Source organism: Arachis ipaensis, chromosome B1, assembly GCF_059453495.1.
Source record: "Arachis ipaensis isolate K30076 ecotype BB chromosome B1, ASM5945349v1, whole genome shotgun sequence".
In the NCBI taxonomy this organism is placed as follows: domain Eukaryota; kingdom Viridiplantae; phylum Streptophyta; class Magnoliopsida; order Fabales; family Fabaceae; genus Arachis; species Arachis ipaensis.
The window spans coordinates 66,520,782-66,544,916 of record NC_142436.1 but is presented as its reverse complement, the minus strand read 5'-3'; the positions used below and the strand labels follow the sequence as shown (position 1 = coordinate 66,544,916).

Sequence of the window (24,135 nt, the reverse complement as noted above, 5' to 3'; positions counted from 1 at the left end):
TAGCTGTGTTCAAGAATCAACATACTAAACAAGGAGAATCAATAATACTATCTGAATTCTGAGTTCCTATGGACGCCAATCATTCTGAATTTCAAAGGATAAAGTGAGATGCCAAAATTGTTCGGAAACAAAAAGCTACTAGTCCCGCTCATCTAATTAGAATCTGAGCTTCACTTAAAACTCTGAGATATTATTGCTTCTCGATTTCTTTTTACCCTATTTTATTTTTCTAGTTGCTTGGGGACAAGCAACAGTTTAAGTTTGGTGTTGTGATGAGCGGATATTTTATGCGCTTTTTGGGGTAATTTCATATAGTTTTTAGCATGTTTTAGTTAGTTTTTAGTATATTTTTATTAGTTTTTAAATAAAAATAACATTTCTGGACTTTACTATGATTTTGTGTATTTTTCTGTGATTTCAGGTAATTTCTGACTGAAATTGAGGGAGCTGAGCAAAAATCTGATTCAGGTTGAAAAAGGACTACAGTTGTTGTTGGATTCTGACCTCCCTGCACTCGAAATGGACTTTCTGGAGCTACAGGAGTCCAAATGGCTCGTTCTCAATTGCGTTGGAAAGTAGATATCCAGGGCTTTCCAGCAATATATAATAGTCTATATTTTGCTCAAGGATAAACGACGTAAACTGGCGTTCAATGCCAGTTCCATGTTGCATTCTGGCGTTAAACGCTAGAAACAGGTTACAAGTTGGAGTTAAACGCCAGAAATAGGTTACAACCTAGCGTTTAACTCTGGAAACAGCCTAGACACATGTAAAACTCAAGTCTCAGCCCCAGCACACACGAAGTGGGCCCCATAAGTGGATTTCTGCACTATCTATCTTAGTTTACTCATTTTCTGTAAACCTAGGTTACTAGTTTAGTATTTAAACAACTTTTAGAGATTTATTTTGGACCTCATGACATTTTTAGATCTGAACTTTATACTCTTTGATGGAATGAGTCTCTAAACTCCATTGTTGGGGGTGAGGAGCTCTGCTGTGTCTCGATGAATTAATGCAATTATTTCTGTTTTCTATTCAAACACGCTTGTTTCTATCTAAGATGTTCATTCGCACTTCAATATGATGAATGTGATGATCTGTGATACTCATCACCATTCTCAATCTATGAATGCGTGCCTGACAACCACTCCCGTTCTACCTTCGATCGAATGAGTATCTCTTGGATTCCTTAATCAGAATCTGCGTGGTATAAGCTAGAATCCATTGGCAGCATTCTTGAGAATCCGGAAAGTTTAAACCTTGTCTGTGGTATTCCGAGTAGGATTCAGGGATTGAATGAATATGACGAGCTTCAAACTCATGAGTGTTGAGCGTAGTGACAGACGCAAAAGGATCAATGGATCCTATTCCAGCATGATTGAGAACCAACAGATGATTAGCCATGCGGTGACAGCGCACCTGGACCATTTTCACTAAGAGGACGGATGGTAGCCATTGACAACGGTGATCCACCAACACACAGCTTGCCATAGGAGGAACCTTGCGTGCGTGAAGAAGAAGACAGGGGGAAAACAGAGATTCAGAAGACAAAGCATCTCCAAAACTCCAACATATTCTCAATTACTGCAGAACAAGTATTTATTTCATGCTCTTTAATTTTTCGCAATTCAAACTGATAATTATAATTGATTACCTGACTAAGAATTACAAGATAATCATAGATTGCTTCAAGCCAATAATCTCCGTGGGATTCGACCCTTACTCACGTAAGGTATTACTTTGACGACCCAATGCACTTGCTGGTTAGTGGTACGAGTTGTGAAAAGTGTGATTTACAATTCGTGCACCAGTTTTCGAAAATCATTTACCAAATTTTCAAAATTTCTCTTAATTATTTCAAAATCTTTTTACTTTATTTTCGAAAATTCTTCCCCTCTTCTCACATCCTTCTATTTATGGACTAACACTCCTCCTCAATGTACAATTCGAACTCTATCCCTCTTGATAAGTTCGAATTCTCTCTTCTCTACCTCATCCTTCTATTTTTTTATTTTCCTTTGATACCTCAAGGAATCTCTATACTGTGACATAGAGGATTCCATATTTTCTTCTCCTCCCTTTTCATATGAGCAAGAGCAAGGACAAAGGCATTCTTGTTGAAGCTGATCCTGAACCTGAAAGGACCTTGAAGAGAAAGCTAAGAGAAGCTAAAGTATAACTCTCTATAGAGGACCTAACAGAACTTTTCAAACAAGAAGAAGCCATGGTAGCCGAAAACAACAACAATGCCAACAATGCAAGGAAGGTGCTTGGTGACTTTACTGCACCTACTCCTGACTTCTATGGGAGAAGCATCCCAATCCCTGCCATTGGAGCAAACAACTTTGAGCTTAAGCCTCAATTAGTTTCTCTAATGCAACAGAATTGCAAGTTTCATGGACTTCCATTAGAAGATCCTCATCAATTCTTAGCTGAATTCTTGCAAATCTGTGACACTGAAAGACTAATGGGGTTGATCCCGAGGTCTATAGACTTATACTTTTTCCCTTTGCTGTAAGAGACAGAGCTAGAACATGGTTGTATTCACAACCTAAAGAAAGCCTGAACTCTTGGGAAAAGCTAGTCAATGCCTGCTTGTCAAAATTCTTTCCACCTCAAAAATTGAGCAAGTTTAGAGTGGAAGTCCAAACCTTCAGACAGAAGGAAGGTGAATCCCTCTATGAAGCCTGGGAAAGATACAAGCAATTGATCAGAAGGTGTCCTTCTGACATGCTTTCAGAATGGAGCATCATAGGTATCTTCTATGATGGTCTGTCTGAACTGTCCAAGATGTCATTGGACAGCTCTGCTGGAGGATTTCTTCATCTGAAGAAGATGCCTGCAGAAGCTCAGGAACTCATTGAAATGGTTGCAAATAACCAATTCATGTACACTTCTGAAAGGAATCTTGTGAATAATGGGACAAATCAGAAGAAAGGAGTTTTTGAGATTGATACTCTGAATGCCATATTGGCTCAGAACAAAATATTGACTCAACAAGTCAATATGATTTCTCAAAGTCTGTCTGGAATGCAAGCAGCAACAGTCAGTACCAAAGAAGCTTCATCTGAAGAAGAAGCTTATGATCCTGAGAACCCAGCAATGGAATAGGTGAATTACATGGGAGAACCCTATGGAAACACCTATAATCCTTCATGGAGAAATCATCCAAACCTCTCATGGAAGGATCAACAGAGGCCTCAACAAGGCTTCAACAACAATAATGGTGGAAGAAATAGGTTTAGCAATAGCAAGCCCTTTCCATCATCTTTTCAGCAACAGACAGAGAATTCTATGTAGAGCCACTCTGACTTAGCAACTGTAGTCTCTGATCTAATTAAAACCACTCAAAGTTTTATGACTGAAACAAGGTCTTCCATTAGAAATTTGGAGGCACAAGTCGGTCAGCTGAGTAAGAAAGTTACTGAACTCCCTCCTAGTACTCTTCCAAGCAATACAGAAGAGAATCCAAAAGGAGAGTGCAAGGCTATCAACATACCCCACACGGCCGAATCTGGAGAGGAGGAAGAGGCAGTGATCTCCACTGAGGAAGACCTCAATGGACGTCCACTGGCCTCCAAGAAGTTCCCTAATGAGGAACCATGGGAATCTGAGGCTCACACTGAGACCATAGAGATTCCATTGAATTTACTTTTGCCATTCATGAGCTCTGATGAGTATTCTTCCTCTGAAGAGGATGAAGATGTTACTGAAGAACAAGTTGCTAAGTACCTTGGAGCAATCATGAAGCTAAATGCCAAGATATTTGGTAATGAGACTTGGGAGGATGAACCCCCCTTGCTCACCAAAGAACTGGATGACTTGACTAGGCAGAGATTACCTCAGAAGAGACAGGATCCTGGAAAGTTCTCAATACCTTGTACCATAGGCACCATGACCATTGAGAAGACTCTGTGTGACCTAGGGTCAAGCATAAACCTCATGCCTCTCTCTGTAATGGAAAAGCTAGGAATCCTTGAGGTACAAGCTGCAAGAATCTCACGAGAGATGATAGACAATTCAAGAAAACACGCTTATGGACTAGTAGAGGATGTCTTGGTAAAGGTTGAAGACCACTACATCCCTGCTGATTTCATAATCCTAGATACTGGGAAGTGTATGGATGAATCCATCATCCTTGGCAGACCCTTCCTAGCCACAACAAGAGCTGTGATTGATGTTGACAGAGAAGAATTGGTCCTTCAAGTGAATGAGGACTCCCTTGTGTTTAAAGCTCAAGGATCTCCCTCTGTAACCATGGAGAGGAAGCATGAAAAGCTTCTCTCAATGCAGAGTCAAACAAAATCCCCATATTCAAACTCTAAGTTTGGTGTTAAGAGGCCATTATCATGCTCTGAGTATCTGTGAGGCTCTATAAGAGCCCACTGTCAAGCTACTGACATTAAAAAAGCACTTGTTGGGAGGCAATCTAATTTTACTTATCTATGTTATATTTCTTTTTTCCATTGTTATTTTATATTTTCTGTAGGTTGATGATCATGTGAAGTCACAAAATCATTTGAAAAAGCAAAAACAAACTGAAAAACAGAATGAAAAATAGCACACCCTGGAGGAGAAGCCTACTGGCGTTTAAACGCCAGTAAGGGCAGCAGAATGGGTGTTAAACGCCCAGTCTGGCACCATTCTGGGCGTTTAACGCCAGAACTGGGCACCAAACTGGCATTTAACGCTAGAAAAGGGCAAGAAGCTGGCGTTAAACGCCAGAAATGGGCAGCAACCTGGCGTTTAACGCCAGGATTGGCAGCAGAGGGCGTTTTGCACGCCTAATTGGTGCAGGAATGAGAAATCCTTGACATCTCAGGATCTGTGGACCCCACAGGATCCCCACCAACCTCAACTCACTCTCTCTCTTCTTCACACCTTTTCATAATACTCTTCCCCAAATACCCTTCACCAATCAATTCAATACCTCTTCCCCAAAAATCCCTCACCTATCAGATCTTACCCTCTTCTCCATAAACCCTTCACCAATCCACATCCACCCATCATAAACCCCACCTACCTCACCATTCAAATTCAAAACACTTTCCCTCCTAAACCCACCCATACATGGCCGAACCCAAACCCTCCCTCCACTCCTATATAAACCCATCTTCACTCCTTCATTTTCACACATTTTCAACACTACTTCACCCCCTTGGCCGAAATACTACCCCCTCCATCTCCTCTATTTCTTCTCCCTCTACTCTCTTCATTCTTCTTTTGCTTGAGGACGAGCAAACCTTCTAAGTTTGGTGTGGTAAAAGCGTTACTTTTTGTTTTTCCATAACCATTTATGGCACCTAAGGCCGGAGAAACCTCTAGAAAGAGGAAAGGGAAGGCAAAAGCTTCCACCTCCGAGTCATGGGAGATGGAGAGATTCATCTCAAGGGTGCATTAAGACCACTTCTATGAAGTTGTAGCCAAGAAGAAAGTGATTCCCGAGGTCCCTTTCAAGCTCAAAAAGGGTGAATATCCGGAGATCCGACATGAGATTCGAAGAAGAGGTTGGGAAGTTCTCACCAACCCCATTCAACAAGTCAGAATCTTAATGGTTCAAAAGTTCTATGCCAATGCATGGATCACCAAGAACCATGATCAAAGTGTGAACCCGGATCCAAAGAATTGGCTTACAATGGTTCGGGGGAAATACTTAGATTTCAGTCCGGAAAATGTAAGGTTGGCATTGAACTTGCCAATGATGCAAGGAGATGCACACCCCTACACTAGAAGGGTCAACTTTGATCAAAGATTGGACCAAGTCCTCATAGACATTTGTGAAGAGGGTGCTCAATGGAAGAGAGATTCAAGAGGGAAGCCGGTTCAAATAAGAAGGCATGACCTCAAGCCCGTGGCTAGGGGATGGTTGGAGTTCATCCAACGCTCAATCATTCCCACTAGCAACCGGTCTGAAGTTACTATAGACCGAGCTATCATGATCCATAGCATCATGATTGGAGAGGAAGTAGAAGTTCACGAGGTTATATCCCTAGAACTCTACAAAGTGGCAGACAAGTCTTCTACTTTGGCAAGGTTAGCCTTCCCTAATCTCATTTGTCATCTCTGCAATTCAGCTGGAATTGACATAGAGGAAGACACCCTCATTGATGAGGACAAGCCCATTACTAAGAAAATGATGGAGCAAACAAGAGATCCCACTCATGGACAAGAGCATGAGGAAATTCCTCATCATGAAATCTCTGAGATACCTCAAGGGATGCATTTTCCTCCACAAAACTATTGGGAGCAAATCAACACCTCCCTAGGAGAATTAAGTTCCAACATAGGACAACTAAGGGTGGAGCACCAAGAGCATTCTATCCTTCTCCATGAAATTAGATAAGACCAAAGAGTTATGAGAGAGGAGCAACAAAGGCAAGGAAGAGATATTGAGGAGCTCAAGCACTCCATAAGATCTTCAAGAGGAAGAACAAGCCGCCATCATTAAGGTGGACCCGTTCTTTAATTTCCTTGTTCTTTATTTTCTGTTTTTCGAATTTTTATGCTTTATGTTTATTTATGTTTGTGTCTTTATTACATGATCATTAGTGTCTAAGTGTCTATGCCTTAAAGCTATGAAAATGAATACATCACCCTTCTTAAATGGAAAATATTTTTAATTGAAAAAGAAAATAAAATACATGAATTTCGAATTTTAAATAAGTTTAATTATTTTGATGTGGTGGCAATACTTTTGTTTTTCTGAATGAATGCTTGAACAGTGCATATTTTTGAATTTGATTGTTCATGAATGTTAAAATTGTTGGCTCTTGAAAGAATGATAGAAAAGGAGAAATGTTATTTGATAATCTGAAAAATCATAAAATTGATTCTTGAAGCAAGAAAAAGCAGTGAAAAGCTTGCAAAAAAAAATATATATGCGAAAAAAAAGGAGAAAGAAAGAAAAAGAAAAACCAAGCAGAAAAAGGCAATAGCCCTTTAAACCAAAAGGCAAGGGTAAAATAAAAAGGATCCAAGGCTTTGAGCATCAGTGGATAGGAGGGCCCATAGGAATAAAATCCTGGCCTAAGCGGCTAAACCAAGCTGTCCCTAACCATGTGCTTGTGGCGTGAAGGTGTCAAGTAAAAACTTGAGACTGAGCGGTTAAAGTCATGGTCCAAAAGCAAAAAAGAGTGTGCTTAAGAGCTCTAGACACCTCTAATTGGGGACTCTAGCAAAGCTGAGTCACAATCTGAAAAGATTCACCCAGTTATGTGTCTGTGGCATTTATGTATCCGGTGGTAATACTAGAAAACAAAATGCTTTGGGTCACGGCCAAGACTCATAAAGTAGCTATGTTCAAGAATCAACATACTGAACTAGGAAAATCAATAACACCATCTGAATTCTGAGTTCCTATAGATGCCAATCATTCTGAACTTCAAAAGGATAAAGTGAGATGCCGAAACTGTTCAGAAGCAGAAAGCTAATAGCCCCACTCATCTAATTAAGACTGATCTTCATAGATGTTTTTGGAATTCATTGTATATTCTATTCTTTTTATCCTATTTGATTTTCAGTTGCTTGGGGACAAGCAAAAATTTAAGTTTGGTGTTGTGATGAGCGGATAATTTATACGCTTTTTGGCATTGTTTTTAGTATGTTTTTAGTATATTTTAGTTAGTTTTTATTATGTTTTTATTAGTTTTTAAATAAAAATCACATTTCTAGACTTTACTATGAGTTTGTGTGTTTTTCTGTGATTTCAGGTATTTTCTGGTTGAAGTTGAGGGACCTGAGCAAAAATCTGATTCAGAGGCTGAAAAAGGACTGCAGATGCTGTTGGATTCTGACCTCCCTATACTCGAAGTGGATTTTCTGGAGCTACAGATACTCAATCGGCTTGCTCTTAATTGCGTTGGAAAGTAGACATCCTGGGCTTTCCAGCAATATATAATAGTCCATACTTTACCCAAGATTTGATGGGCCAAACTGGCGTTCAAAATCAGCATAGAAATTCTGGCGTCAAAACGCCAGAACTGGCATAAAAGCTGGAGTTAAACGCCCAAACTGGCACAAAAGCTGGCGTTTAACTCCAAGAAAAGTCTCTACACATGAAAACTTCAATGCTAAGCCCAAGCACACACCAAGTGGGCCCGGAAGAAGATTTCTGCATTAATTACTTATTTCTGTAACCCTAGGCTACTAGTTTTCTACAAATAGGACCTTTTGCTATTGTATTTGAGACACTTGATCATACTTTGATAGACCTTTTAACTTTTGGGGCTGGCCTCACGGCCATGCCTAGACCCTTTTGTTCTTATGTATTTTCAACGGTAGAGTTTCTACACACCATAGATTAAGGTGTGGAGCTCTGCTGTTCCTCATGAATTAATGCAAAATACTATTGTTTTTCTATTCAACTCAAGCCTATTTCTGTTCTAAGATATCTATTCATTCTTCAACATGATGAATGTGATGATCCGTGACACTCATCACCATTCTCACCTATGAACGCGTGCCTGACCACCACTTCCGTTCTACATGCAATCAAGCTTGAATGTGTATCTCTTGGGTTTCTAATCTAAGATTAAAACCTTCGTGGTATAGGCTAGAATCACTGGCGGTCATTCTTGAGATCCGGAAAGTCTAAACCTTGTATGTGGTATTCCAAGTAGGATCTGGGAAGGGATGAGCTTCAAACTCGCGAGTGTTGGGCGTGTGACAGACGCAAAAGGATCAATGGATCCTATTCCAACATGATCGAGAACCGACAGATGATTAGCCGTGCGGTGACAGCGCATTTGGAACATTTTCACTGAGAGGACGGGAAGTAGCCATTGACAACGGTGATGCCTAACATAAAGCTTGCCATGGAAAGGAGTATGAATGATTGGATGGAGGCAATAGGAAAGCAGAGGTTCAGAGGGAACAAAGCATCTCCATACGCTTATCTGAAATTCCTACCAATGAATTACATAAGTATCTCTATCTTATTTTATGTTTTATTCATATTTTAATTGTCAATTCTCCATAACCATTTGAATCTGCCTGACTGAGATTTACAAGATGACCATAGCTTGCTTCAAGCTGACAATCTCTGTGGGATCGACCCTTACTCACGTAAGGTTTATTACTTGGACGACCCAGTGCACTTGCTGGTTAGTTGTGCGGAGTTGTGATAAAGAGTTGAGATTGTAATTGTGCGTACCAAGTTGTTGGCGCCATTGATGATCACAATTTCGTGCACCATTGAGCACGCTTTGGAACCTTAGGCCACGCTTTTAAAAGCATGGCCCATGACCATGAAGCCTTGGCATATGCATTAATGCTTATGCATGCACTAATGCTTATGTATGCATGAATTTAATTATTTATGCAATTCATGAACGCATTAGCATTATTTACTAAGGCCAATGCAAGCATGCACGTAATGCATTATGAATTAAAGCATGCATGCATACAATGAATTGGCAACGAAATTACTAAGTAAATTAAAGCATGCATTTCATTATTAATGCCGTTAAAGCCAATTAGCCAAAGAACATATCATGCTTTAACGTTAATGCATTAGCATTTAATTAATAAAACTAATGAAAGAATGAATGAACTCTTTATTAGTAATGTCCAATTGGCAAATCAAGCTAAGTAATTGGCATTACTAATAAAGACAATGAAAGTTGGGCAGCATTCAAAGTGAGCGTTCATTAAAGTGAGCATTACGCTCACTAAATTTAACTTTTTCGGGCATATTTGCCAATGAAGCAAGGCTAGGCAAGGAAGGCATGAACGTAGCGCTCAACAAGCCACGCACCAGGAACGTTCACTTAAGTGAACGTGAAGTTCACTCAATGAACGCTAGTGGAGGCAAGCGCTCAATCAAGAAGCCACGTTCAAAGAGTGAACGTAGCGTTCAAAGAGTGAACGCTAGGCAAGAAAAGCTTGGCAAAGGAAAACGCAATGCTAGTGAATGGGGCGCTCAAATTACTCAACGGAACGCTCCACTGGAGCATCACCAAGCCCACCCGGATCCACTTCTTCAAGGCCAAACCAAAAAGCTACAACTCTGGCTCAATTAATCCTAATTCAAGCCCATTGACACACCAAAGCAAGCAAAACCCATGGACATCACTCAAAGGCACAAGAAAAAGCTAGATTAGGAATTTCATTTAAATTGTAATTTGTTTTCAATTTCATTTTCATTTTGTAAAGCCTATATAAAGGCATCAATTTAATTTCATTAAGAAGGCTGGCTCTACTAGAGAGCAATAGGAGTAGGAGTAGGAGTAGAATAGAAAGCTCTTTTTGATACACTTTTATTTTCTGCACTCTCTACAATTCAGTTACATTGAATTCAATTTAGTTTATGCAATTTTCGTCTTCCTGCAATTCTGTTCTTCTGCACTTTCACCTTTTCATTTCCCTTGAGCTTGATTTACTTTTCTGCAAATTTACATTCTGCAACTTTATATTTGAGCTTGCCATGATCTGATTTACTCTTCCTGCAAGTTTAATTTTCTGCAATTGCTCTAAGTCATGATTTACTGTTTCATTTAATTTTCTGCACCCAATTCCCTTTACATTTACTGCAATTTACTTTTCTTGCTTTTTAAGCTTCTGCCAATTTAAGCTTCTGTTTAATTTACATTCTGCAATTTATAATTTCAGCAATTTCCTTTCTGTTGATTACATTTCACTTAATTCACCAATGCTAGCTTGACTATACTAATCACCTTACTAAAGTTTTTTGATCCATCAATCCCTGTGGGATCAACCTCACTCTTGTGAGTTATTACTACTTGATGCGACCCGGTACATTTTCTGGTGAGTTTGTGTGGAAATCTAATTTTTCCTCATCAAAGGGGTTTTCCCCAATTCACCAATCTTACCCGAAGTTGAATCCGAAGCATTATTTGAGGAAGAAACTAACTCTTCTCCCACTAAATCTATTGACATATCTTCCATTAATTTAGATACCGATACTATGGCCGCTCCTAGAAGAATCATTCTCAAGGAGGCGGGAGCTCGGATTTTACTCTCCAACCATTTCAAGCGCGTCATCCAAATTTGAATGCCGATTTTGAGCTAAAGACCTCATTGATTAATCTACTTCCTAAGTTTCATGGTCTACCCGCTCAAGATCCCATCAAGCACCTTAGATACTTTCAAACGGCTTGTTCAACTGCTAGGCGGTATGGTGCGGATGAGGTTGCCATTTGGTTATATGCCTTCCCATTTTCTCTTGAGGGAAGGGTAAAGGAGTGGTTCTACACTCAACCCGAAAATATTGTCACTAATTGGGATTTGCTTAGGAGGGAATTTTTGGACAAGTTTTTCCCACCAGAGGTCACGGATAGATTGAGGAAGGAAATCTCTTGCTTCATTCAAGGTGAATCAGAGACTCTCTATGAGTATTGGGAACGTTTTAGGAAGCTCCTTGATTCGTGCCCCCATCACATGATTGACGAGTTTGTTTTTATTAGTTACTTTTGCCAAGGCATGAAGGCTCAAGATAACGTCCTTTTGGATGCTTCGAGTAATGGCTCTATGACAAAGTACAAGACGGCGGCGGAAGCGTGGCAACTTATCACCGATCTAGCTGAATCTACCCAACATGCAAGGCAAAGGAATAATCATCCCAAGGCTATTGCAGAGGTTTCCTCTAGTACTGAGTCTGCCCTCACCAAGACTTTGGGAGAGATGACCAATATCCTCAAGCAGCTCTAACTCAATCAATAACAACCTCCACCTCCTCCACAACAACAATGTCAACAGTTAGTCCTTTAGAGAGTATGTGGGATTTGTGCTTGCTATTCTCACTATACCGATGAATGTCCACAACTCCAAGAGGACAACACCTTGGCGGCAACCAATGCTTATTACAACCGTCCAAATCAAGGGTACTATCAACAAGGAGGTAACTATAATCAAGGAGGTAACTACAACCAAGGAGGAAGAAATAATGGTGCAAACCAAAGGTGGAATAATAATTACCAACAAAATCGGTGTCAACAAAACCCTTCCTACCAACAACAAAACTAAGGTCAAAGGTACCAACTACCTCACCAAAGGCAAGCTCAAGTACCTCAACTCACCCAACCATGAGCCCCCCAAATTACCTACCCTCTTTCTTCCTCCAACCAAGATGAGACGCTTCGCTCTCTTATTCAAGGGCAAAAAGAGCTTCAAGCCACAGTTGCCTCTAGCATTACCGGTCTCACCTCTACCATCCAAGCCCTTCTATCCCGTATGGACCCACCTTCTACCTCCAATACTCAACCTTCAAGCTCTAGTGCACTTCCCTCTCAACCCTTATCCAACCCCAAGGGTGGAATTAATACCATTACCTTGAGGTCCGGAACTACACTACAACAGAGGAGTCCTGAGGAGCCAAGCTCAAGAGAAGTCTCTCAAGATGAAGATGTTATTGAGGTAGAAGATGTTAAAGACGAGGATGAGGTACAAGAGGCGGTTGAAGAAGACGTTGCTCAACTGAAGGATGAAGTTTCTAAGGAAGAAAATGTTTTGAAAGATGCTATCCCAATTCCTTTTCCACACCTAGCTAGGAAGACTAAAAAGCAAGTGGAGCTAGATCCCAAGATGGTAGATATATTCAAAAAGGTCGAGGTAACTATTCCCCTATTGATTCTATTCGCCAAGTTCCTAAGTATGCTAAGTTTCTAAAGGATTTGTGCATGAATAAGGAAAAGATTCATGATTTAGAAACTATTCCTTTGGATAGCTCAATTTCTGCTTTGATGGGTGTTATACCGGAGAAATGCGGTGATCCTAGTCCTTGTCTAGTTACTTGCACTATAGGTGGTATATAATTTGTTGATTGCATGTGTGACCTAGGTGCTTGTGTTAGCATTATGCCGTTATCTGTTTATGATGCATTGAAGCTTTCACTATTGAAAAGGTCGGCAACCCATTGTGTTTTGGCAGATAAAAGCATAATCTTAATGGTTGGCATTGTGGAAGATGTTTTAGTAAGCATTAAGGGGTTGACTTTTTCAATTGACTTCTATATTCTTGAGATGCCCCCTAATGACTCTGGAAGACCATCATCTATCTTGCTTGGGAGGCCATTCTTGAAAACCTCCTAGTTTAAGTTGGATACTTTTTCGGGTACCTACTCCTTTGAAATTGATGGAAGAGCAGTGAGTTTCAACCTTGATGAAGCTATGAAGTATCCACTGGAGGACCACTCTATCTTTCAGTGTAATATGATTGATGATATTGTGGCTGAAGTCCACCAGGATACAGTTGATGAGAAAAACATGGTTCAAGGTGCAAGTGTGGGGAAACCCCCTAAATATGATGAAGACACCTTGCCACCTCCAATGCTACCGGATAATCAAGTGCCAAGCCATGAGCCAAGTATGGAGTTGAAGCCACTTCCACCCCACCTGAGGTATGCTTATCTTGAAGGAAATCAAAAGCTCCCAGTGATCATTGCAAAAGAGCTTACTTCCCAACAAGAGGAGCGATTGCTTAATGTATTGCGAAGAAACAAGAAAGCTATTGGGTGGAGTTTGGCGGACATAGTTGGTATAAGCCCTCAAGTTTGTGAGCATCGCATTTTTCTAAAGGAGGAAGCCAAGCCTAGCCGTCAAGGCGGTTGAACCCCACAATTCTAGAAGTTGTGAAGAAAGAAGTGACCCGACTACTTGAGGCAGACATTATCTATCCAATCTCGGATAGTGAGTGGGTTAGCCCAGTAGAAGTGGTTCCGAAAAAGTCCGACATCACCATAGTCAAGAATGAGAATGGGGAACTCATGGCTACAAGAGTACAGAATTCGTGGAGAGTTTGCATCTACTACAGGCGCTTGAACTTGGCCACTCACAAGGATCACTATCCATTACCATTCATCGATCAAATGCTTTATCGCCTGTCAGGTAAATCCCATTATTTCTTTTTAGATGGCTATACCGGTTATTTTTAGATCCATATTGCTCTAGAAGACCAAGAGAAAGCTACTTTCACATGCCCCTTTGAAACATATGCATGCAAAAGGATGCCTTTTGGTTTATGTAATGCACCGGCTATGTTTCAAAGGTGCATGATGAGTATCTTTTTCGGATCTTCTTGAGTACTATATGGAAGTATTTATGCATGATTTTAGTGTTTATGGTGATTCTTTTGACCTTTGTTTGGATAATCATGCTAGAGTATTAGAAAGATATGCTAGTTCAAACTTTGTGCTTAATTTTGAAAAATGTCACTTTATGGTAAAGCAAGGTATTATTCTAGGTCAAGTTATTTCTAATACTGGTATATCTGTTGATCCTGCAAAGGTTGATGCTATTTCTGGTTTACCTTACCCTTTTTCTGTAAGGCAAGTCTGTTCTTTTCTTGGACATGCAGGTTTCTACCAGTGGTTTATTGGTGCAGAATTTATAACCCATAAACTAACCGGCAAGTGCACCGGGTCGTACCAAGAAGTACCTCAAGTAAATGAGGGTCAATCCCACGAGGATTGATGGATTAAGCAACAATGGTTAAGTAATTCACTTATTTAGAAAAATAGAAAAGAGTGTTAAGAGTTCAAATGCATCAAACAGTAATTCAGAGAATCACAAAACAAGCAGTAAATTGAGGTGAAATATATATGGAGAAAATAGTTAAGGTTTTAGAGATATCTATCTTCCGGATTGACTTTTCTTATTAACTATTTTAATTATGCAAGATTCAATTCATGGCAAACTATATGTGACTAAACCCTAATTCCTTAGACCTTTTTTGTCTCCTCTAACCTTCATCAACCGCCAATTCCTTGGTCACTTGATTCCAATTAGAGGGTTAAGTTCAATTCTAGTTTATATGCCACAAAAATCCTAATTACCCAAATATAAGAGGATTATATGTCACGTATCCCGTTAAGTCCAGATAATTAGAAATTTAGGAGAAATTTTTTTCAAGTAAAGAGCTTTTCCAAGTTATACAAGAACTCAATTAGAACAAGGGTCATACTTCCGTTCCACCCAAATTCATAAGATAAAGAACGAAAATAATTCTTGAAATTGAAATCAGTACATGAATTAAAATAGAAAAATAATAGTATCAATCCATACAATAGACAGAGCTCCTAACCTTAACAGAGGAGGTTTAGCTGCTCATGGTTCAGAGAGAAAATAAGGATTCTATAAAACTGTAAATTGCAGTATGAGGTAAAAGAGAAGAGAAGAGCCCAAAGGGCTGATTTTTTTCCCTTTTATATCTAATCCTAATTAATAAAAAATATATTTCCTAAAATTAAATAATATCTTTTTCTATTTTTAAATAAAATAAAGTTTAATCAAAATTGATATGTTAAAAATTAGATTTCTACATAGTTACTACCGACAAGTATACCGGGTCGTATCAAGTAATAAAACTCACTTAGAGTGAGGTCGATCCCACGAGGATTAAAGGATTAAGGAATCAATAGTGAATTGATTATTCTAGTTAGACGGTTCAGATTGGAGCGATAAGCAGACAGGAAATGTAAATGACTAGAAATTAAAAGAAAGCAATAAAGTGCAAGAAAAGTAAATGACATGAATATAAAGTCCTCGAAAGTAAAAGTGCAGGAAAGTAAAGTGCTGAAAAGCAAAGTACAAGGAAATAAATTGCTGGAAAGTAAATGACTGAAAGTAAAGATGGCAAACAAAAGGGATTGGAGATGTTGATTCCTCTTGAATCAATGGGTCTCACTCCTTCTCAATCATGTAAGATAGATCCATAGCGGACTGTGAGTAATTAAACCCCAATCTTTTGGTGATTTAATTTTCTCTTCACATAATCAATTGCCAATCTCTTGATCTAATTTGTCATGAGAAGAGGTGAAGTTCAATTTCTAATCCAAAAGCCACACAACCCTCAAGACCTCAACTCAAAGAGGTTACATCTCACATACCAACTATGAGTGTATTGATTAGAAGGATTATGAGACAAGAGCCTCAAACTGAATTCCATGATACATCTCTCGAGGCTCACATGAAATTCTAGTAGATCTAATCCCCTCTCGGCAGTAATTGGATCTATGAAGCACAAAGACTCTTTCTTAGATAAACAAACATGATTTCTAATCTCATACTACATAATTCCAAAGACCCCAATATTAGAGTGGTTATATGTCATGTACCAACTCTAAATAAAGAATCAACTTCATTATGCCAAGAGAGCTCAAACTGAAACCTATGATCCCTCCCTAGAGGTTCACAATAGGATTCTAATAGATCCAAGGATCTTTGAAGAACAGAACTCTCTTGCAAGGATTCTCATAGATATCCAAGTATAAAGATAGAATGAAGAAGAGAAGAAAAGAAAAACATCAATTCAATCAAAATTGAAATAGAGCTCCTTTCCCAATTGTAGTGGGAATTAAGTGGTCATTGCTCTCAGACAAGAACTAAATTGTAGAAAATTAAAGTGGATGATAATAAAGAGTAAGATTCAAGATTTTAAAACTGAAAGTGGAAATTAAGATTCATAAATAAAAATTACAAACTAAAAGCTAAACTACTCCTAAGGAAGAAAAGAAGAGAAAAAGGGAGAAGAGTGTATGAGGGGAGGGGTCCGAAGACCCACTCCCCCTGGAGTGCCAATTCACAGAATTTCAAATTGGTCTTCACTCGCTTCCCTTTCCTTCTAGAATCCAGCCTTTTTTTTATTCTATGAAACTAAGGCCTTTATATAGACTTTCCTAATTTACAAATTGATATGAAATTGAAAACAAATTACAATCAAATGAAAATTCCTATTCTAGATGCTTCTTGTGCCTTTGCTTGAGTAATGTTAATGGGCTTTGCTTGCTTGAAGTTTAAATGGACTTGGAGTGAAGTTAATTGAGCAGAAATGAGGCTTCCAGGCGAGCATAGCACTTTTCAGGAGAGCGGAGCGCTCTTGCACCGACGCGTACACGTCGCCCACGCGTACGCGTCACCCACGCGTACGCATCATTTAGCTTTTTGCACTTGTGATGCGTACGCGTCATCCACGCGTACATGTCGCCTTTAGCACTCTTGAGAAGAACGTAGCGCTTGCGCCAAGAGCGCTCTTCCACGTGTACACGTCAATCTTCAAAAATATACTTTCACGCGTACGCGTCGCCAGCTGATTTTTCCCACTTCCTCTCGCAAGCGCTCTTGGGTGAAGAACGTAACACTCTTGGGTGAAGTATGTAGCTTCTCCTGTGCGTATGCACATTGGGTCGTGCGTACGCACCCAAAAACAGAGCGTTCTTTGAGAAAAACGCAGCGCCAAGCTTCCTTGATTTAATCATGGGCCACGCTTTTAAAAGTGTGGCCTAAGGTTCCAAAAACATGCTCAAGCTTCAAAGTGTATCCAAAAATTATTCTTTTCTTTTTTTGAGCTTAATTTGTGTTTTTTGCTTTTTTTTTTCCATAATTTTCTACAAAATAGATCAAAATTAAATATCTGAAAGTAATATATGATTTAAGCACAAAAATACTTAATAATTAAGCATGATTAATTAACTTTTAATGTGAAAAATCATAGAAAAACCTAACATGATGCGTAGGCATCAAGAATTAAATAAGGATATTCGTGGCTTTGCAATTTAGACGTGGAGACCATTTTGCTTCTTTGTGTTGGCACCTAACTTGGAGGGGAGTGGCGCCTAACTTGGCATTCCAGGCGCCTAACTTGGAGGAGGCAGCATCCAAGTGAGTGTTGTTGTTGTGTCTGGCGCCTAACTTGAGAAATCTCAAGTTAGGCACCACCTTGGCAGAATTCCATTAATGCTTTCCCATGTCCTGGCACCTAACTTGGTAAAACCCAAGTTAGGCGCCACTTGTGCAGCCTTGGATTCATGGATTATGTTGATCTTGGCGCCTAACTTCAGAAACCTCAAGTTAGGCGCCACCCTTGCTAAGTTGCTAGAGAAGAACTATGGACTATTATACAGCGTTGGAAATCTCTGGAAGTTAGCTTTCCAACTCCACAGGAAGCACATCAATTGGACCTCTGTAACTCGAGTTATTCAGGTTAGAGTGCAGGGAGGTCAGGGTTGACAGCATCATTCGCTTTCTTCTCTTTTTCTATAGAATCTCCATCAAATCCATCCAAATGCTACCTGAAATAAATAGAATTGCACATGACTCAAAGTAGCATCCATAGTTGCTGAAAGATAATTAATTCTCGATTAAACTCAACAATTTGAATACAAATTCACTAGGAAAAGATAGGAAAGATGCTCACGCATCACAACACCAAACTTGAATTGCTGTTTGTCCTCAAGCAACCAAAACTAATACAGGTTTCAGATGTGAATTTTCATGAGAAGTGAGAGTTCGATTAGGCTCATGTCTCTTCCGAAAGTGGGGTTTACCTACTGCAATCTTGAATAGTTTTGGCATCTCACTCTCCTTTGAATCAGAGCAATGTCACTGTCATTTGGAGTTAGAATCCGGATAATATTATGAATTCTCTAATATTTTATACTTCAGTTTAATCCTTGCACATAGAAAATTTCCTTTAATTCTCTTTTCTGTGGTGCTTTGCACCTTGAGCCTAGCTGTGACTTTAAATGTTTTGTCTCAAGCTTCACTTGACACAAAAACACCACAAGCACTTAACTGGGGAACTCTCTTTAAGTTCTAATTTTTCTTTCAGCTACTCCAAGACAGTGGTGCTTAAAGCCTTTGGCATACTCTGTTAGTTGCATTTGATCTCGACTCTTAGTGTTCTGTCTGAAGGCTTACTTGACACATTCACACCACAAGCATATGACTAGGGAAACAACTCTTTGAGCTTTTAATCACGTCTGACCTCCCTAGTCATTGATGCTCAGAGCCTTGGACCTTGCTTTTTATTTTTCTTTTGCTGTTTCTTTTGCTTCAAGGATTAAGCTTTCACTAACTTCAGAGAATTCATAATAGTTCTCTAGATTCCTGTTCGTTATACATCAACATCCTTTGATTCAAATTTAAATATGCACGGTTTATGTCATGCATTCAGAATCACAAAGAATACCACCACATTTAAGTAAATAAGACTACTCTTTGTTATAAACTCTATTTCTCATGCAATACATCTTTTTCTTCTTTTTCTTTTGGATTCAAGCTCAGCGAGTAATACATGAGACACTTTTCAGAATTAAAAGCAAATAACAGAATAAAAATAACAAATTAAACTAGAACCTAGGAATTGAAATGGCAAAGGATCATGCAATAACTAAGACAAAACAACAGAAAACAAGAACATAACATAGTAATGGCAAAATAATATAGGAAGTGAAAGGAACTAAGCCACCTCAATCTCCATGGTGGGGATCTCTATCCTCTAGCTATGATCCATTTGGTCCTCTCAGGCAGCTATAATCCTGTCTTAGTTGAGAAATCTCCTGACGCTGAGAGTCCTGAGCAGCTCTCATCTGATCAATGGTAGTGGTGAAATACTCCCAACAGTTGTTCTGTGTCACCCTCATCTCCTCAATAGATTCAGTATACTACTGTTAGCGGCTATCCTGCGTGATCCTAATCTGCTCAATGGAGGATGTGAGCTGCTGCCAGTATTCTTGAGGCGGGAAGTAGTATCCCTGAGGTAGTGGTGGCTGATCCTGCTGAGTTTCTTCCTCAATCTGCTCTTCTCTGTGGACCCTGTGCTGTTCCCTGTGAGTCTCCATGGTCTTCTTTGTGATTGGTCTCTCAACAGGAATGGGGAAATCATTCTCCACCTTTACCCCTGCTGCTTCACGCAGGCAGTAAATCAGATGTGGGAATCCGAGCCTAGCCTTCTTAAGAGGCTTAGAGGCAATGTTGTATATCTGTTCTGGAATAATTTCCTCTACGTCTACCACTTCTCCTTTCATGATACTGTAAATCATGATAGCCGGTCCATAGTACATTCGGACCGGTTGCTAGTAGGCATGATAGACCTTCGGATGAAGTCCAACCATCCTCTAGCTAAAGGAATGAGGTCAGTGCTCTTTAAGTGGTTCGACTTTCCTTCTGCACTTATCATCCACTAAGAATCCAGAATACATAACTCTTCAATAACTCGATCCAGTTCTGGGTCTCTATGCATCCTCTCACTATAACGGGCAGTTAGCTGAGGTGGACGCAGCAGATGAAGGGCCTGTCAGACGCTTCTTTGGCTAAAATCAATGACCTTGCCTCTCACATAACTCTGATAATTCTTCTCATTGACTCTCTCAACGTTCTTGTACATGACCCAGAGGTTTCCATAAAACTCTTGGACCATTAATTGTCCAACCTCCGTGTCTAGGTTGCACAGAAAATTCCACCCTCTTCTCTCAATTTCAAATTAAATTTCCAGATATTCATCCGGTTTTAGTACAAATGTCACTTCCAGAGTCACAACCCTCTTGTAAGTATGATCATAAAAATATTCTTCATGAAGCTTGGATCGGAACCTGTGTGTATCATGGAACTGGTGGCTGGCTCTTTACCTTTCCTTTTCTTTGAAGGTGTACTAGTTTTGGGTGCCATTACAGAAAACAGAGAAAATAAACAAGCAAAGCGACAACACCAAACTTAAAACTTTTGCTCATCCCCGAGCAAATTAGAGAAATACAAAGGGGAAGAAAGAGAGGGTGAAATAAGAAAGTGAAAAAGAAAAAAAGAAAATAAAAAATTAATGCTAAAATTTTTCTTTTTTGTTTGTTGTTTTTTTGTTTTTTGTTTTAGGATTAAATAAAGAAAGACAGAAGAAGATTAAAGATGAGGGGAGGGGGGCACGAGGGAATGTAGGGGTCGGGGTTGGAGGGTTGTGGGTTGTTGTTGGTTGAGAGGGGAAGGGGCTTGTGTTGTGACGAGGGAAGGGGGGAGGTCTTTTGTGTCTATAGAAGGGTGGTTGAAGTGTGTTGATGTGTGGGTTGAAGTGGGAAGGAGGGGGGTTTATATAGAGGGTTTGAAGGGGACATGTGTCACGGATTGAAGTTGGGAGAGGGGGGAATCTTTGGGGAAGGGTGATGAAGGGGGTTTGGCGCCTAACTTGGCAAGAACGGCGCCTAACTTCATATGTTTCCCTTACTCAGTGCCTAACTTCAACCCATTGGCGCCTAACTTGATGCCTTCACTCTTCACAGTGCCTAACTTCAACAATTAGGCACCTAACTTAATGTTCCCACTCCTCATAGTGCTTCACTTTAGATTTCTTGCACCTAACTTCCCTTGGGCACTCAACCTCATGGCGCCTAACTTCAACTCCAACGGTGCCTAACTTGAGAGGGCCCGAATGGAATGGAATTTTTCTCCTTGGTTTGGCGCCTAACTTGGCATTCCTGGCACCTAACTTCAAGTGTCCCGAAGTGAATGCTCTTCTAATGCTTGATGTGGCACCTAACTTCAAGGTGCCCGAAGGGAATGGAATTTCAATGCTTGATGTGGCACCTAACTTGAGATTTTGGAGTTAGGCGCCTCCCTTCCCGAGAGTGACACAAATCTTGTACGCAGCGTTGACGCCTAACTTGAGATTTTGAAGTTAGGCGTCACCCAATCCGAATCAATATGCTCCAGGGTGTCCGAAAGTCTATCTTTAGGTACCTGTTTTTGTTCTAATTATTCTGCATGATCCAAACACACATAAAACAAAGGAAAAATAGTAGAAACTTAATGAAAACCAAAGAAATAACAAAATCAAAGCAACAGAAATCAAACTAAGGATACGAAAATATCGGGTTGCCTCCTGACAAGCGCTTCTTTAATGTCACTAGCTTGACGGTTATTTCTGCTAGTTTAGCAGATGAGCGGACCTTTGGCGATGAACCTCGCCTCCAAGATAGTGCTTTAACCTTTGGCCATTAACTGTAAAATTTCTGTCAGAATTCTCTTCCTGAATTTCCACATGACCATACGGTGATGCTCTAGTAACCACAAACGGTCCTGACCATCAGAATTTTAGCTTTCCGGGAAAAAGTTTGACCCTTGAATTAAATAGAAGCACCTTCTGACCTGGCTCAAAGACTCTAATGGAAATCTTCTTGCCATGCCATATCTTAGTTCTCTCCTTATAGAGCTTGGCATTCTTATAGGCCGAATATCTGAATTCATCAAGCTCATTCAACTGAAGCATTCTCTTTATTCTTGCAGCTTGAGCATCAAAGTTCAAAAACTTGATTGCCCAGTAAGCTCTATGCTCCAGCTCAACTGGCAAGTGACAGGCTTTACCGTAGACCAACTGATAAGGGATGCCAATAGGAGTCTTATAAGCTGTCTGGTATGCCCAGAGGGCATCATCAAACTTCCTAGACCAGTCCTTTCTTGAGATACTGACAGTCTTCTCCAGAATCCTCTTGAGTTCTCTGTTAGAAACCTCAACCTGTCCACTTGTCTGAGGGTGATAGGGGGTTGCCACTTTATAATGGACTCCAAACCTCTGCAGAAGTGAGTCCAGCTGTCTATTACAGAAGTGACTTCCACCATCACTAATGAGTGTCCTTGGAACACCAAACCGGCTAAAAAAATATATTTGAAGAAAGCTCATCACTACTTTGGCATCATTAGTGGGCAGAGCCACAAGTACTTGGACACATAATCAACTGCCACCAAGATATAATTGTTGGAATATGAGGGTGGAAAAGGTCCCATGAAGTCAAGACCCCACACATCAAACAACTCAATCTCAAGAATCCCCTGCTGTGGTATCTCATGGTTGGCAGGGAGATTCTTAGCTCTTTCACATCTGTCACAGTTCTTCACAAATGCTCTTGAGTCCCAGAAAAGAGTCGGCCAGTAAAAACCGCTCTGAAAGACCTTTGTAGCTGTCCTTTCACTACCAAAGTGGCCTCCATAATTAGAGCCATGACAGTGCCAAAGAATCTACTGTGTTTTCTCATCTGGAATACATCTCCGGATTATCATCTGAGCATCTTCTAAAAAGGTATGGTTCCTCCCAAAAGTAGTACTTTGCATCATTCAGTAGCTTCTTCACTTGTTGTTTACTATACTCCTTTGGAATGAAATTCATGGCTTTATAATTTGTAATGTCTGTAAACTATGGAGCCAGCTAAATGAGGAATAGTTGCTCATCCATAAATATCTCAGTCACAGCTGTGGGTGGTTACACGCCCTCCTCAGGTTCAATCCTGAAAAGGTGGTTAGCTACTTGATTTTCTGACCCTTTCTTGTCTTTGATCTCAATATCAAACTCCTGAAGGAGTAGCACCCATCTGATTAATCTTGGTTTAGAATCCTGTTTGGTTAGAAGGTACTTTAAAGCAGCATGATCAGTATAAACAATAATCTTAGAACCAATTAAATAGGACCTAAACTTATCAATAGCATACACAATAGCTAATAATTCTGTTTCTGTAGATGTGTAATTCTTCTGAGCATCATTTAACACACGACTAGCATAGTAAATGACATGTATAAGCTTGCCATGCCTCAATCCTAAAACAGCTCCGATAGTAAAATCACTAGCATCACACATTAATTCAAATAGCAAATCCCAGTCAGGGGGAGCTATGATGGGAGCAGATGTAAGGTTTGCTTTTAGTGTTTCAAAAGCATGCAGACATTTAGTGTCAAATACAAAAGGAACATTAGAAACTAGTAGGTGGCTCAATGGTTTAGCAATCTTAGAAAAATCCTTTATAAATCTTCTATAAAATCCTGCATGACCCAAGAAACTCCAGACTGCCTTAACATTAGATGGTGGTGGTAATTTTTCAATTACCTCTACCTTGGCTCTATCAACCTCAATCCCTTTGTTTGAAATTTAGTGTCCAAGAACAATACCTTCTGTAACCATAAAATAATATTTTTCCCAATTTAAAATAAGGTTTGATTCTTGACAATGTTTCAAGACCAGAGACAAATGCTTAAGGCAGGATTCAAAGGAATTACCAAAAACAAAAAAATCATCCATAAATACCTCAATAAGCTTTTCAACCATATCAGAAAAAATTGAAAGCATACACCTCTGAAAAGTTGCTGGGGAATTACAGAGTCCAAATGGCATTCTCCTGTAAGCAAATACTCCAAAAGGACATGTGAATGCCGTATTCTCTTGATCTTAAGGGTCCACTGCAATTTGGTTATATCCAGAATATCCATCTAGAAAATAATAAAAAGCATAACCAGCTAACCTCTCAAGCATCTGATCAATGAAAGGTAGAGGGAAGTGATCCTTCCTTGTAGCAGTGTTGAGCCTCCTGTAGTCTATGCACATTCTCCATCCTGTGACGGTTCTTGTTGGAATTAGCTCATTCTTTTTATTCTT

The 24,135-nt window shown here is 39.8% G+C and overlaps 1 non-coding gene across 1 annotated transcript; it reads right to left on the bottom strand.

Moving 5' to 3' along the window:
* Positions 1 to 2,628: 2,628 nt before the first annotated feature.
* On the bottom strand, positions 2,629 to 2,732 carry LOC148576891 (small nucleolar RNA R71). Its single transcript, XR_015903981.1, has one exon. It is a non-coding gene; the product is annotated as a small nucleolar RNA R71 (small nucleolar RNA).
* Between the last annotated feature and the right edge of the window lie 21,403 nt (positions 2,733 to 24,135).